The sequence below is a fragment of the Mytilus edulis genome, chromosome 11, assembly GCF_963676685.1.
Source record: "Mytilus edulis chromosome 11, xbMytEdul2.2, whole genome shotgun sequence".
Lineage (NCBI taxonomy): Eukaryota > Metazoa > Mollusca > Bivalvia > Mytilida > Mytilidae > Mytilus > Mytilus edulis.
Genome location: NC_092354.1, coordinates 54,892,093 through 54,904,696, shown reverse-complemented (window position 1 = coordinate 54,904,696; position 12,604 = coordinate 54,892,093). Strand labels below are relative to the sequence as shown.

The 12,604-nt window shown below is 31.0% G+C and overlaps 1 long non-coding RNA gene across 2 annotated transcripts in view; it reads left to right on the top strand.

Annotated features, from left to right (window-relative positions):
• LOC139495834 (uncharacterized) overlaps window positions 1-12,310 on the top strand; it is a 30,343-nt gene extending 18,033 nt beyond the window's left edge. For both annotated transcript variants that reach the window (XR_011657482.1, XR_011657481.1), the window contains exons 2-3: window positions 9,408-9,605; window positions 12,137-12,310. This is a non-coding gene — a long non-coding RNA (uncharacterized lncRNA). The remainder of the gene's footprint in view (window positions 1-9,407; window positions 9,606-12,136) is intronic.
• Window positions 12,311-12,604: the final 294 nt, after the last annotated feature.

The window sequence follows — 12,604 nt, the reverse complement described above, 5'->3', positions numbered from 1 at the left end:
AGTGAAAAACTGATTAGAACCAATAAAACATTTTTGTTATTGAAGTGTTATTTTTTTTCAAAGTCGGTACTAGGATATCCGATTTACTCAATAAAAAAGTGAAAAAGGAAAGATATCTTTTAAGTTTAGTTACGCGCGCCAATATTTAGTTATATGTTCCTCTTTTGTATGAAGATGAAACCACAATTGCTTTTTTGTTTGCAAGAAGGAAGTACGTACAACCAGTATTCAAACTTTAAACTAAAATGTATATTACATATATATAATTGGCTTTCAACTTGTGTATTACATCATGCACAAACATATCTATACTAATATGTTCTTCCGTCAGATTGAAATGATAAATAGGTCATATTCAATATGAGATTAGACGATTTCATGTTTTATTAAGGGAAAGAAGAGATTTATCTGGAATATTTATGAATTGACTGATTCAGTTTTTTAAAAAAAGAACAGTTATGGGAACATCTTAATTGGTCTTCCTGTGGTTTATGAATTCAAATCGCGCCAGTATTTAAGAAACGCCAATGGCATTGCAATTGTATATATTTGATCACGTTTTAATTTAAAAATATATATAATTAGTCGTACCAATTTGGCATTCTGCTATGCACACTCTAAGAACTAAGTACAGAAAGAATAAACTTGTAGCTGGTTTCATTTGTTATTCCGTAAAGATAAATTTTACTTTATGAAACAGCTGAAAGAATTAGTGTTTTTAGCTTTATTTATTGAAGTTTTTGACAGTCATTTTATCCATTATTGTTGTTTTTTCGAAGCAGTGTTATAATTTGTAGGATGCGATTGGAACGTTTTCATATGTAATGATCAAAGAGAAATAACTCAATATTTGAATAGTATAAACTGGGGAAATTCAAAAAATGAAATATTATTTTAATCACAATCTCAAAACTTGGTCTGTATGCACATGTAACAGGTGGCAATCACAAGAGGGGTAAACATAAAATTTTAAGTCTGTTAATTTGTTTTCACTAGACAAGTTCTTTATTAATGTATGAGTACTATAGAATGATAAATTAGAAATTATGCTTTTAAAATCTATATATAATTGCAATTGCCAAAAACCAATATTTCAAGTTATAGAGTAAAATGAAAGAACAAGCGTCGAGTGAAAAACTGATTAGATTAAACTGGCACTAGGATATCCGATTTACTCAAGGTAAAAGTGAAAAGGAAAGACATGCTTTAAGTTTAGTGAAGCGTGCCAATATTTAGTTATATGTTCCTCTTTTGTATAAAGATAAAACCACAATTGCTTTTTTGCTTGCAATAATGAAGTACGTACAACCAGAATTCACACCTTAAACTAAAATGTAAATTACATATATACAATTGGCTTTTGAACTTGTGTATTACATCATGCACATAAATATCTATACTAATGTGTCCTTCCGTCAGTTTGAAATGATAAATAGGTCATATTCAATATTAGATTAGACGATTTCATGTTTTATTATGGGAAAGAACAGGTTTATCTGGAATATTTCTATAAATTGACTGATTCAGTTTTTAAAAAGGGAACAGTTATGGGAACATCTTAAATGGTCTTCATGTGGTTTATAAATTCAAATCGCGCCAGTATTTAAGAAACGCCAATGGCATTGCAATTGTATATATTTGATCCCGTTTTCATTTAAAAATATATATAATTAGTCGTACCAATTTGGCATTCTGCTATGCACACTATAAGAACTAAGTGTGAACAAATTTGCATTCGATAACTTATAATCTAATTGATCACCCAAATATTATTGTTACTCGATGAATAATGGAATGTAAGAATGAGGACTCTTCTGTTATACGGTCATGAAGTGTTTGTATTCACTTTATCTTGTTTTCGTTTTAAATTTAATTTTGTCATTCTAAGTAGCATGTACATGTCGAAAGATTTGTTGTCTGCTGCTAGTATAAACAAGTTTATATATACAACATACACTGAACGACAACAAAAACAATCATTCGTTTTATGTTCTGTTTCTGATTTCCGTTGATTGGTTTGATGTCAGTTTTTTATTGACCATGACCATTAGTGCAAACATGTATTTTCAATTCTAAGCTTATTAAGGGGTACCAAGCACTGAACACCAATAAAATCCTGTCGTTTAATTTTTCTTGTTTTTATCCCATTGATAAAATGGGAAAAGCTAAACATTTTGTAAAAATTTCGAAGGATTTGAACCATACGTTAAAACGATTTGGCAACTCGAATATGACATATTTTACATGCTAATATTAGCCTAAATTTGAGGTTTCAGAAATATGGGAATATTGGTATATATGTTAAAAAAAATATATCCTAAATTGACAAAAGCATAGTCAATAGTGAAAAATAAGGCAAATATTAGTTCACCAGTTCCTTTTTTTTGGATTTTTTTTTGTTCCGGATTTAAATTTTTGTCCGAATTAAAAAAGGGAGGTCTCAAATTCAGCCCGCAATAGTGACTTTGTTAGGTCAAGTATTTGAAGACGAAATTAAAAAAAAAAAAAGGTGTCGTTTATGAATTTAAAAAAAAAAATAACCATTTGTACTGCTATATTAGTAAGTTATATTTGTAAAATATTATAAACTTTTAACCACCAGATTTTTTCAATTATAGTTTTTATAATACCGCCACCCTCAATAAATAAGAGCAATTTCCATTCTGATAGTATATTTGGGGCATAGTTTCTTGTCTGTTGACCTAGGGCTTAGATATTTTGCATGTTGACGTGTCATCATGAGGAAGAGTGTTACATATAATGATGACCTTCGTGTGACCTTGTACTTTGACCTCAAGGTCAAATAAATGTATTTTTTGATAGAAATAAAAAACAAGGCCATAGGTTTTTTTTTGTCTTTTGACATAGGTCTTGCATCTTTTGTATGAGGATGTATTATAATGAGATTGAGTGTCCTGTGTTATTTTTAACCTCAAGGTCAATTTTACTTTTTACTATAAACACTTTACCATGCCTTGTTGTCTTTTGACCTTGGTCTTAGATCTTTAGTATGTAGATGAATCATCATCAGGTAATGTGTGTTACACCATGATGACCTTCATGTGATCTCAATTTGACCGTAAAGTCAACTTAATGTAGTTTTTTTTTTTGCATGAAAATGACGAAACCATAACTTTTGACCTTGGTCTTACATCTTTGGTATATCAGATTGGTTATCATGAAGTGGTGTGTTCATTGCAATTTTGACCATCATGAGACTTTGGTTTGGTTCTTATTTTTTTTTGTAGCTTCAGAGAAATGATTGTTGGCATATTTATATGATAGGGTACAATATCCAACAACTAGTAATAAGAATGTTTGACTTGGCGGTCATTTTTTTGCAGACGAAAAAGTGGCAACTTTATTATTCAGTGTCAATTGATCTGGGACAATAACTCAAAATATAAAATTATAATGTAGGGAATCAATTTTTCACATAACTTTGTATTATGTACACACGCATTGCATTCTTACCACCTTCTAAGTTTCATTATTTCTGTAGTGCCGTTTTGAACTAACAAGAAAAGGACCTGTAGACAAACTGACAGACTAAATGGCGAATTCATTGTGTTGGGAGAATATTAAAACAAACATTAGGGTAGACACAGTCAGGTTATTGGAAAACGCAGACATCTATTTATTGTTTGGCCATACAAAATTCATTCCTCAGTCTGAAAGTAGTACTGAATGCATTTCACATTCTTTGGTGGTATATTATGGTCCTGTAGGACAAATTTCAGTCCATATACATCTCGTACAGATTCCAGTTTGAGGTGTTTCAACGATATACCATCTTTTGCTAGTTGCATGCTAATTGCCAGTGGCCTTGAAACAATTTTACTATTTAGTAAGTCAGAGTAGGAATCCATGCAATTGTGGTATGAAATGGAAAATACATCATCTGATTTCACTAGTAAGGTAACCTTACTGTCATATAATGTTTTTAATGAATCCACATTCTCTATTGCATTTTGGGCGAGGTAATTTTCTCCTACAAAATGTTTGACAAGAGTCTGCTGCTTCAAAATTTTCTACATCATGTTTGTGAATATACTTTCTAGCCACTTTCATTGTGTAAATAAAACCTTTCACTGTTTCACAAAATGTCGAAAACAAATTATATTCTTTCAATTTGTTAACAATTACAGGAATGTCAAAGTTACAAATGTTATGACCTAATATTATTTGCTGATTCTGCTCCTTTAAAAAATGTATAAAATCAAGAAGAGCTTTATGTAGTGATACTCGTATACGTAATTGCCTTGATCATTGCGCAAGCCGACTTGCGGAAAATCTTCCAATTTCCTGCCATCATTTAACCATTTGAAGTAATCTGAAAGACTCAATTTCTTATCGGCAGATTTAAATCTCAAAAATTTACCAAACGTATTACGTTTACGTTGTTCCATTATGACAGTGATGTACCGTCTGCTTCATAACAACAGGTAAACAACTATTCATATCAATAAAACGTTTGAAATATGAGGCGTATTTTAAAACGCTATATTGACGTAGTTAACTCAAAATTATAGTAAGAGTTATTTTTTCTTAGGTGTACGGTACCCCCTCAAATTTTAAATTAAGTTTTGAATATCATCCAGTAAGCTGATCAAATGATTGAAATGAAAGAACGAAATGTCGTGAATAAAGAATCTTAAAAGTAATGTAATTGTTTATGTCATTTGATATAAACATACTACAATGTATTTTTATCGAATTTAAGGTAAACACTTGTATCATCTTCATTGATTAGTACACTGTAAGGCTGACGTCTGATTCCAACTGCCCTTTTGATGCTAATTGAGCCATCACTTCACTGAAACCTCATCTTTATATTGTGATAGTAGTAATTGATGCCGTAACGACCTTATATGGGTGTATATTTGCAATGGATAATGGACTACTTTTTGCTTACATTTTACAAAGCTGGTGTTTTTATTGACATGCAACGCATTTTTTCCTTAAGTTATACTTGCATTCAAATAACCAAAACCATATCTCCTAATCTTTTCAGATATCTCATAAAATTGGAAAAGCGAGTGTCAAAGATCCATGTGACGCACTCACACAATCTTTTTCTTTTGGGACAGAATACATAAAGATTTAAGAATGTTTAACACATCTTTTGTTTATATGCTGACGTTGCAAATGTCACTTAAAGGTCAACTGTTCAATAACGAATGATGCAAGTCATCCGAGATCACAAGAAAGTGTTTTCCATTTTCCACATGCACAGAAAGTAAAACCATCATTTGTTTAATTGTCATGAAATTATAAACCATTCCCTTTACTTTTACTAAATACACGTGTATAATGTAGATAAATCGGTCTTAAACTACGGCTAGTTATTAAATGAGATGTGGCATGAATGTCGATGAGCAAACAAACGACATAAAAAATAACCAAAAGACAACTACGGGTCATCATAATTTCTTAACAACAGACAAGTGTTCCTCGTCTATATAAGATATAGACTCTGCATATGAAAGATGTGCCTGCTTGTAAGGCATGGTGCTTAGCACCCTGTAATGCTTGATATCGAATAGGATTTTGTGCCATATTTTCTGTTCTTTATGAAAAAACAATGTTTATGGAAAACATATGAATATATGTTATAGGATAATTCTAAAAGCATACAGTATTATGTAAACCATTCCTGACCTCTAAATTTTTAAACTTGTTTTAAAGAGCTAAGAGGAATTTTACTTGTACATGTACAGTTCGATATGAGTTTTGCGTGTAATAAATTCACTAGGACAGTGCATACCAATATAGAAAACCTGATTTTGACTTTTTTGGCAACACGAAAAACTCGAACATTGAAGCCGGTGAACAATATTTTTCTTTTGAGCATGCAAATTAAAGATTATTTTATATCATTACAAATATTACATTTGGTGAGGAAAATGAATAAAGAAGAAATGTAAAGATAAAATACAAAAAGACACGTATCAACCAAACTCCACGTGTTTCAGGTGATAGTAAACTCGTAGTATCCCACAATGCATTGTGATTCATTATGTCAATTGATAAGTTTCTCACGAACATGTTTACATTTTGAAATATGGAAATTTACAATGCAAATGTACTCCTCTGACGTCAAAATTCTAGTGGTCCTGACCTGTATAACAAGTAATGGTTAAAAGGTACTTACTTACCAGACTGAAAAGTTTGAAACTAGGATAAAAATCTCATCTATTTTATGACCACGTGTTATCATGTCATTCATAGAAAGTATTCTGTGCGAGTTGTTTTTATTAGATTTTTGAAATAGTGAACAAGATAAATTTTTTTAAAATTACATATGATTTATTTATTTTGTTTTCAAAATATTACTGAAGATATTGATACTCCACTTTTGTACTTTACTCGGTAAACCGTCTACGTTACATTTACTGCAGAGTAACCATTCAAAAGCGCGGGAATTTTAGGGAAACACCTTACATCACAATGGTAAATACACATTTTTTAAGGCATTTATATATATACTGTCTCATCTTATTTGACTCACAATTGAGTCGTCACATATTCTAAATGTTGTATACTCTCAAACACAAAGAACTTCAAGGATGACTGGGATTAGAAGCATTGTCATTTGTGGTCTTCTTCTAACTGGTGATGAAATTCTTACCAAAATTTAACGATTTTGTGGTTGTGTAAGATGTGTAAATACGAAATCACGTCAGATCGGAATCGAGACGTTAAATTCGACGAAATGTATAGAGAGAGTGGCATACACCCTGGTAAAAACCCTTGCAACAACTCAGTGAGGGGCCCGTTGGTTATCTGTTGCAAGGTAAAATTTCTGTCCTATCTCATATACACTCATTTTCCGGTACCAGTCCAAATTGCATCCCATATGTCACTTTTACAGGACCTTTCTTTTGTCAACCTGTTTTCGTCCTGAATATGCATGAATATTTGCAAGTTGATATAAAGCAATCATCATTCAATCAATAAATCAATCATATTAACAGGTGGAATCCTTGTTATTTCAAGTTAGTTAATACTGGACCCTAGAGGATAAGAACCAATATTTTATTTGACTTTTAACAAGAAGATTTGGAGTATAATTCTCGCAGTTGGTTCATGCTCTAAAGAAAGCCATTACACCAAGATTTCCAAGTGATGAAGTTGGAGTCATGCCTTCGTAAATATTAAGGACACCATCACTAATTTGTTGACCTTTATGGAATATCCGTTTCACAAATGACAATGAATATGTTCAAATTGTCGTAACTACAATAATGTCCTCTTTTCCACGAAAGTGAACTACCAAAGTAGACTTAACACCGGGTGTCTACTAATACTGGCAACACTACGCATTCTGCATGTGGAGGAGGATCTTCTTACCCTTCCAGAGCACATGAGATCACCCCAGGTTTTTTTTTTGCTGCATTCTCTTTAGTTTTCTATAATGTGTTTTGTGTAATTTTGTTTGTCTGTTGGCCCTTTTCTTTGTTTAGCCATGGCATACGCAGTTTATTTTCTACTTATGTACTTTTTAATGTCCATTTGGTATCCTTCGCCTCTCTTTATCAAGATGTAAATGTTAACATACCTGAGTTATTCTTATGTTGTTGAAACTTATATTATATTGTCAGTGACTAACTACGAAACATTTGTACAGTTTCGTGAGTTAAGTTTGCATTGTTGTAATACTTTTTCTACAGATTTTAAGGAGTGCATCTTGTCTAATTTGAAATATAGCAAGAGCACCTATAGACCTCCATTGTGGTAGTGATTGGAGCAAGTGTTCTGTACTGCTTTTAGTGGTCATAGACCACTATAATATCTCCACCTACCTTCCATAACTTGAAGTTGTTTAAATGATATAAAACTTTGTTGAACTGCCAGAATATATTAAAAGTTTAAATAAATATCTCCGTGTATTGAAGCAACAGAAACAATTAGTTCATGAAATTTTCATTTCAAAATATATTCTAATGGGCATAAAAACTATCTTTATATAAACATATTTTCACAACTCATTATCATAATCAATAAAAAAGCAACAGTAGTATATTGCTGTGCAAAAGTCATAATTCTATTGAAAAAAATCCGGGTTTCAAACTAAAATCGATGACAGTTGTACAAAGCAATAATGGAAAAAATAATTCCACCATTTGTTAATGCTGATTTTTAATATTTTTTATATATCTCCCAATTCATTTTCACGTTGTTATTTTATCGGTACTGCAACGTTCATTTAGATAGCCAATTCTAAAACTAAATGAATGAAAAGAAATTTTGGTTTACAAGATAATAGGAAAATTATTTATTTATCATCCTTTTATATATTACATCGTCTTTAATCTGGTACGTTTTTTAGTTGACTTTTTTTTTGTCTCTCTTAAAAGTTCTATAAATGAGTATGAATGCCATAAAAGTATTCATACTAAAAAAAAGAAAGAAATTCATTTTTTTTTTAATTTTATTTTCTACCGTTATATATAGTACGCTAATTTTACGTGCAATCATAATTTCATTGTAATGCTTTATGGTGTTTTTGTTTTTTGTTTGCTAATTTTACTAAAGCTGTATACCTAATAATGTTTACATGTGCATACGCATTAGTGTACTTTTACCATGATCTGGATTAGGTGGCTTGTATGATGCTAAAGATTATTATATTATATTATTTGTCATGGGATACATTTGCGGCGAAACAGGATGATTTTATTGTTAAAATTTCAAATATATTTATTATTGCATAGCAATATAATATTTCCCACAGGAAGTAACCAAAAGTTAGCGTGCAATAAATTCCAATATTGCACTTTGTGAAATCTGATTTCACCTAGTCAGCAGTAATATGTGATAAAACCATTGTCAAAATAGAAATAGCTAAATGCGAAAATTTTACTGTTTTATGTCACAACATATTGTGTTCATATTTTGACGCATAGTGTTGGTGGCAGTGTCAATAATATATTATTTTTAATTTTAAAGTATATCCTCCTACCAGAGCATATTTGGGTAACCTGTCTGAAGGCGAAACAGGCACGATCATGTTGCTTAAGCCTTATTACATATTTATTCATTTGAGTTATTTCTCTTTTGTTAGATTAAATATTGCAAGTAAAGAAGGAATTTGTGAATTTTACTATTTCTGCAGTATCAATGGCTAGGGAACTACTCTTATATATCATACCTTCCAATATATATCTTATGATCAAATTGAAATAAAAAGTGTGATTTGAAATTGGAGAACTTCTAAATGTACTGGGTGTACATTCCCGAATTTTACGGTTAGATGTGTACATTTCATTTATTACTTCAAATACAAAATCAAATTATTCGTTCATAATATTTTTGTGGTGTTAACTGTATATTTCGAAAAATAAAAGTTAAAGCACTACATTATATCATAATTCACAAAACGAGTCTTTACATTTCTATTTCAGAATGCAAATTGTGTCAGTGAGACAAACAGATTGATAGGTTTTATAAACCGCCTTTCTATCAGAATTGGTAACACAATACCAATTATACCCGATGATGAGTTTTACTCTGTACACAAGAACCACATTGAAGGGACATATCCATGGGCGATACCCAATGAAATCCACATAAAACTTGGAAATACAACTCCAACCCGCAAGGTAAATGTAAGATACATACAATCGTATTTGAATTCAATTCAACATTAAAAAAATAAAAGATTGCTAAAATTTCTTAAGTGGGTGTTATAGTTTTTTTTAGTAAAAAATTATTTGATTAGTCTATATACGTAGAAATGTAGATCTGGTAAAACGTCTATGAACCTTGAGCAAAATAGTTCACTACAAAAGGTACATACTTTTGTGTACCTTTTTCACTACAAAAGATGCATTACTCATTTTGTGAAGTTTTGAGCGTATAATTTTATTTACAGTAACAAATTCATTTCACCATGAGCACGTTTTGACAGTAAATGTGTCTTTAATGTGCTCTAGGACTAAACATTTGAAAATCAAAAAACCTAAAACAAACTTTGAAGTAATGTTTTATTTAGCATATACGTATACCGACTGACAAATCCTAAAATAAATACAGAATATTCATTGTATAAACTGGTATAAAAGGTTAGTTAAAATATGTTTCGCAATTATCTAGGTCTATCGCAATGTCATTTTATTTTGATTATATAATCTAGACAGAGCTTACTTTAGAAGGAAGCTGTCTAGTGAATCGATATAAAAATAGTCCTACAGTGACAAAATTACCAAAAGAAAATCTTCTTCAAATCAAGTTAGCAGTCAAGAACTTAACAATTCGATTAATTTTCCCCCTCCCTCCTCACAAAATAAAGACTACTCAGCTGTTATCTTTAGCATGTTTAGCAAAGGTTATATCCTGATATCATTTCCAAACGATCTATGTTTGGTTCTTATGTTGTTCCATGGGAAAATCTTATGACATTTGCTTGTTATCAGTATGCTCATGCTCCAACATCATACGTAGTTAATAGATTAGTAGTATATACATATAAACAAGACAACCAAAGGACTTGCATCCAAGCTCCGTTGTTCTACCAGGGGTGATCTGAACCGGATCACCCCTACGAGATCAATCTAGCTTGAGTTTCTTTGTTCTGCATGCTTTCCTATGTTCTGTAACATTTTGGCGGGAATGTTGAATCCACAATAAAACTGAGAATTATTTATATGGAAAAGTATCAAAATTTATGCAGAAAAAACCAGTGTCTATGCTCGGATTCGAACTCAAGATTTTTAGCATACATACCTACGATTCATATTCTTACACCAGGACGACTGGATACAAACTCTCTGTTAATTTAACATATTTAAACATTGTGTCCGGGTCTCATACTACCAGATATTCTCAATTTTCGACAAAAAAAAAAAAAACTCAGATTACGTGAGCCAAGATTCAGATACAATAAATTTATCTCTATTCTACAGCAAAATACACAAATCAGTCCATTTTAATTTATTTTTCATGGTAAATTTTATTAAACAAAAATTCCGCGAAATGATGTTATTGGCATGGCAACGAAACAAGGTGACATCATAAGTATGTTTCCGTAAACAAAAAATCAAATGGTAATACCGGGCGTTTGAAAGCTTCTTGTATGCCTCAGAACGAATGCAATTACATTGAAAGAAAATATATAAGTGAACAATGCGATTTAAACAAATAATCATTGAATGATGTAATATTAATAATATTATCAAAATTGGGTAAAACGGAACATCCACAACAGTATCGTATGTATAAGGCTTTCCGGTTAAAAATATTACCGAATTTGTCATATTAGAATTGAACTAATTCATGGCAGCCGTAGATTTGTTTTCATTTAACCATGGGTTGGGCATTGGTATTCGTATTTTACCCCTCGCTAAAGCTCAGGGTAAAATAATCGACTATAAATGCCCAACCCATGGTAAAATGAAAACAAATCTACGTTTGTCATGAATTATTTCTTAAGTAATATATAAAGTATATTATAATGATTGTGTGGCGTTCTTAACAAAATTTTATGTAGGATAATTTTGTTTTATCTAATCTAGAAAAGCTGGGATGTAAAACCGTTATCCCATTCTGACTTGGTGTGTCAGTGTAAGAACACCTGATGGCCGGAGGCCAGAGGGGTGATCTAAAACTGACACACCGCGTCCTCATGGGATAGCTATTACTGAAAAATGTCAGTAGAGTGTGAACCTAACTCAAGCACGTGATATCGATTGAACAAACATCTAATGCTATGCATACATCAGCTGTTATACAGTATCCAAAGACTCTAATTTCACGAATAATAAGTTTTAGGTTCAACCCACCATTTTGTCTTAAAATGTCCTGTATCATGTCAGGAAAATGGCAGTTGTTATCTTATACTTCGTTTCTGTGTGTGTTGCATTTTTTTTTGGTTTTGTTTTTATTTTAAACTTGTTGTTGTGTTGCTGTCGCTAATTGACCGTTTCAGAATCTAAAGCATCATAGGTAATTTCATTGTTCGTACCCCAAAGTGAAAATAACGTTACGTCATTGGTTGAATTTCCATTGTTTATAACGTTTTAAACCAATCAAAACGCTTTGGTGTACGCTTTTGAAAATATTACCCAGGATGCATTAGATTATGAAACGGCCAATTACAAATACATAAAACTTTGTTTTCTTCTTTCATTTGCAGAATTTAGATGCAGCTGGAAAAACAAGTTAAAATGTTCATCAAATCTTAAGATTCTTTTGTACTACATAAGACTTTTGGAAAAGAAAAGTAATATGCAAAATCGGACGAAAGAAGAATTTCAGTAAATTTTACAGAAACCTTGAAACTATATTTTGAATAAAAGCAGTATACAAAGAAATATGTTATTAGTGATATACAGATAATAATGTTCATTATGTATTTTCGGTTATTGTTTTTTTTTTTAGTTTTCAATGAAACATTATACAGTTATTATTATTAATTTTATAATTTCAATTCATATCTAATCAATGCTTAAATAAAAAGCAACATTAATAACTTTGAACAAAAGGAAAAAAATATCAAATCAATATCATATGTTTAGCGGCAATTCAACATCACACAAATTTGACAATTTTTATAAAATAAGGTCCTCAACAACAAAAAGAAGTCTACACAATGTTTTAAATT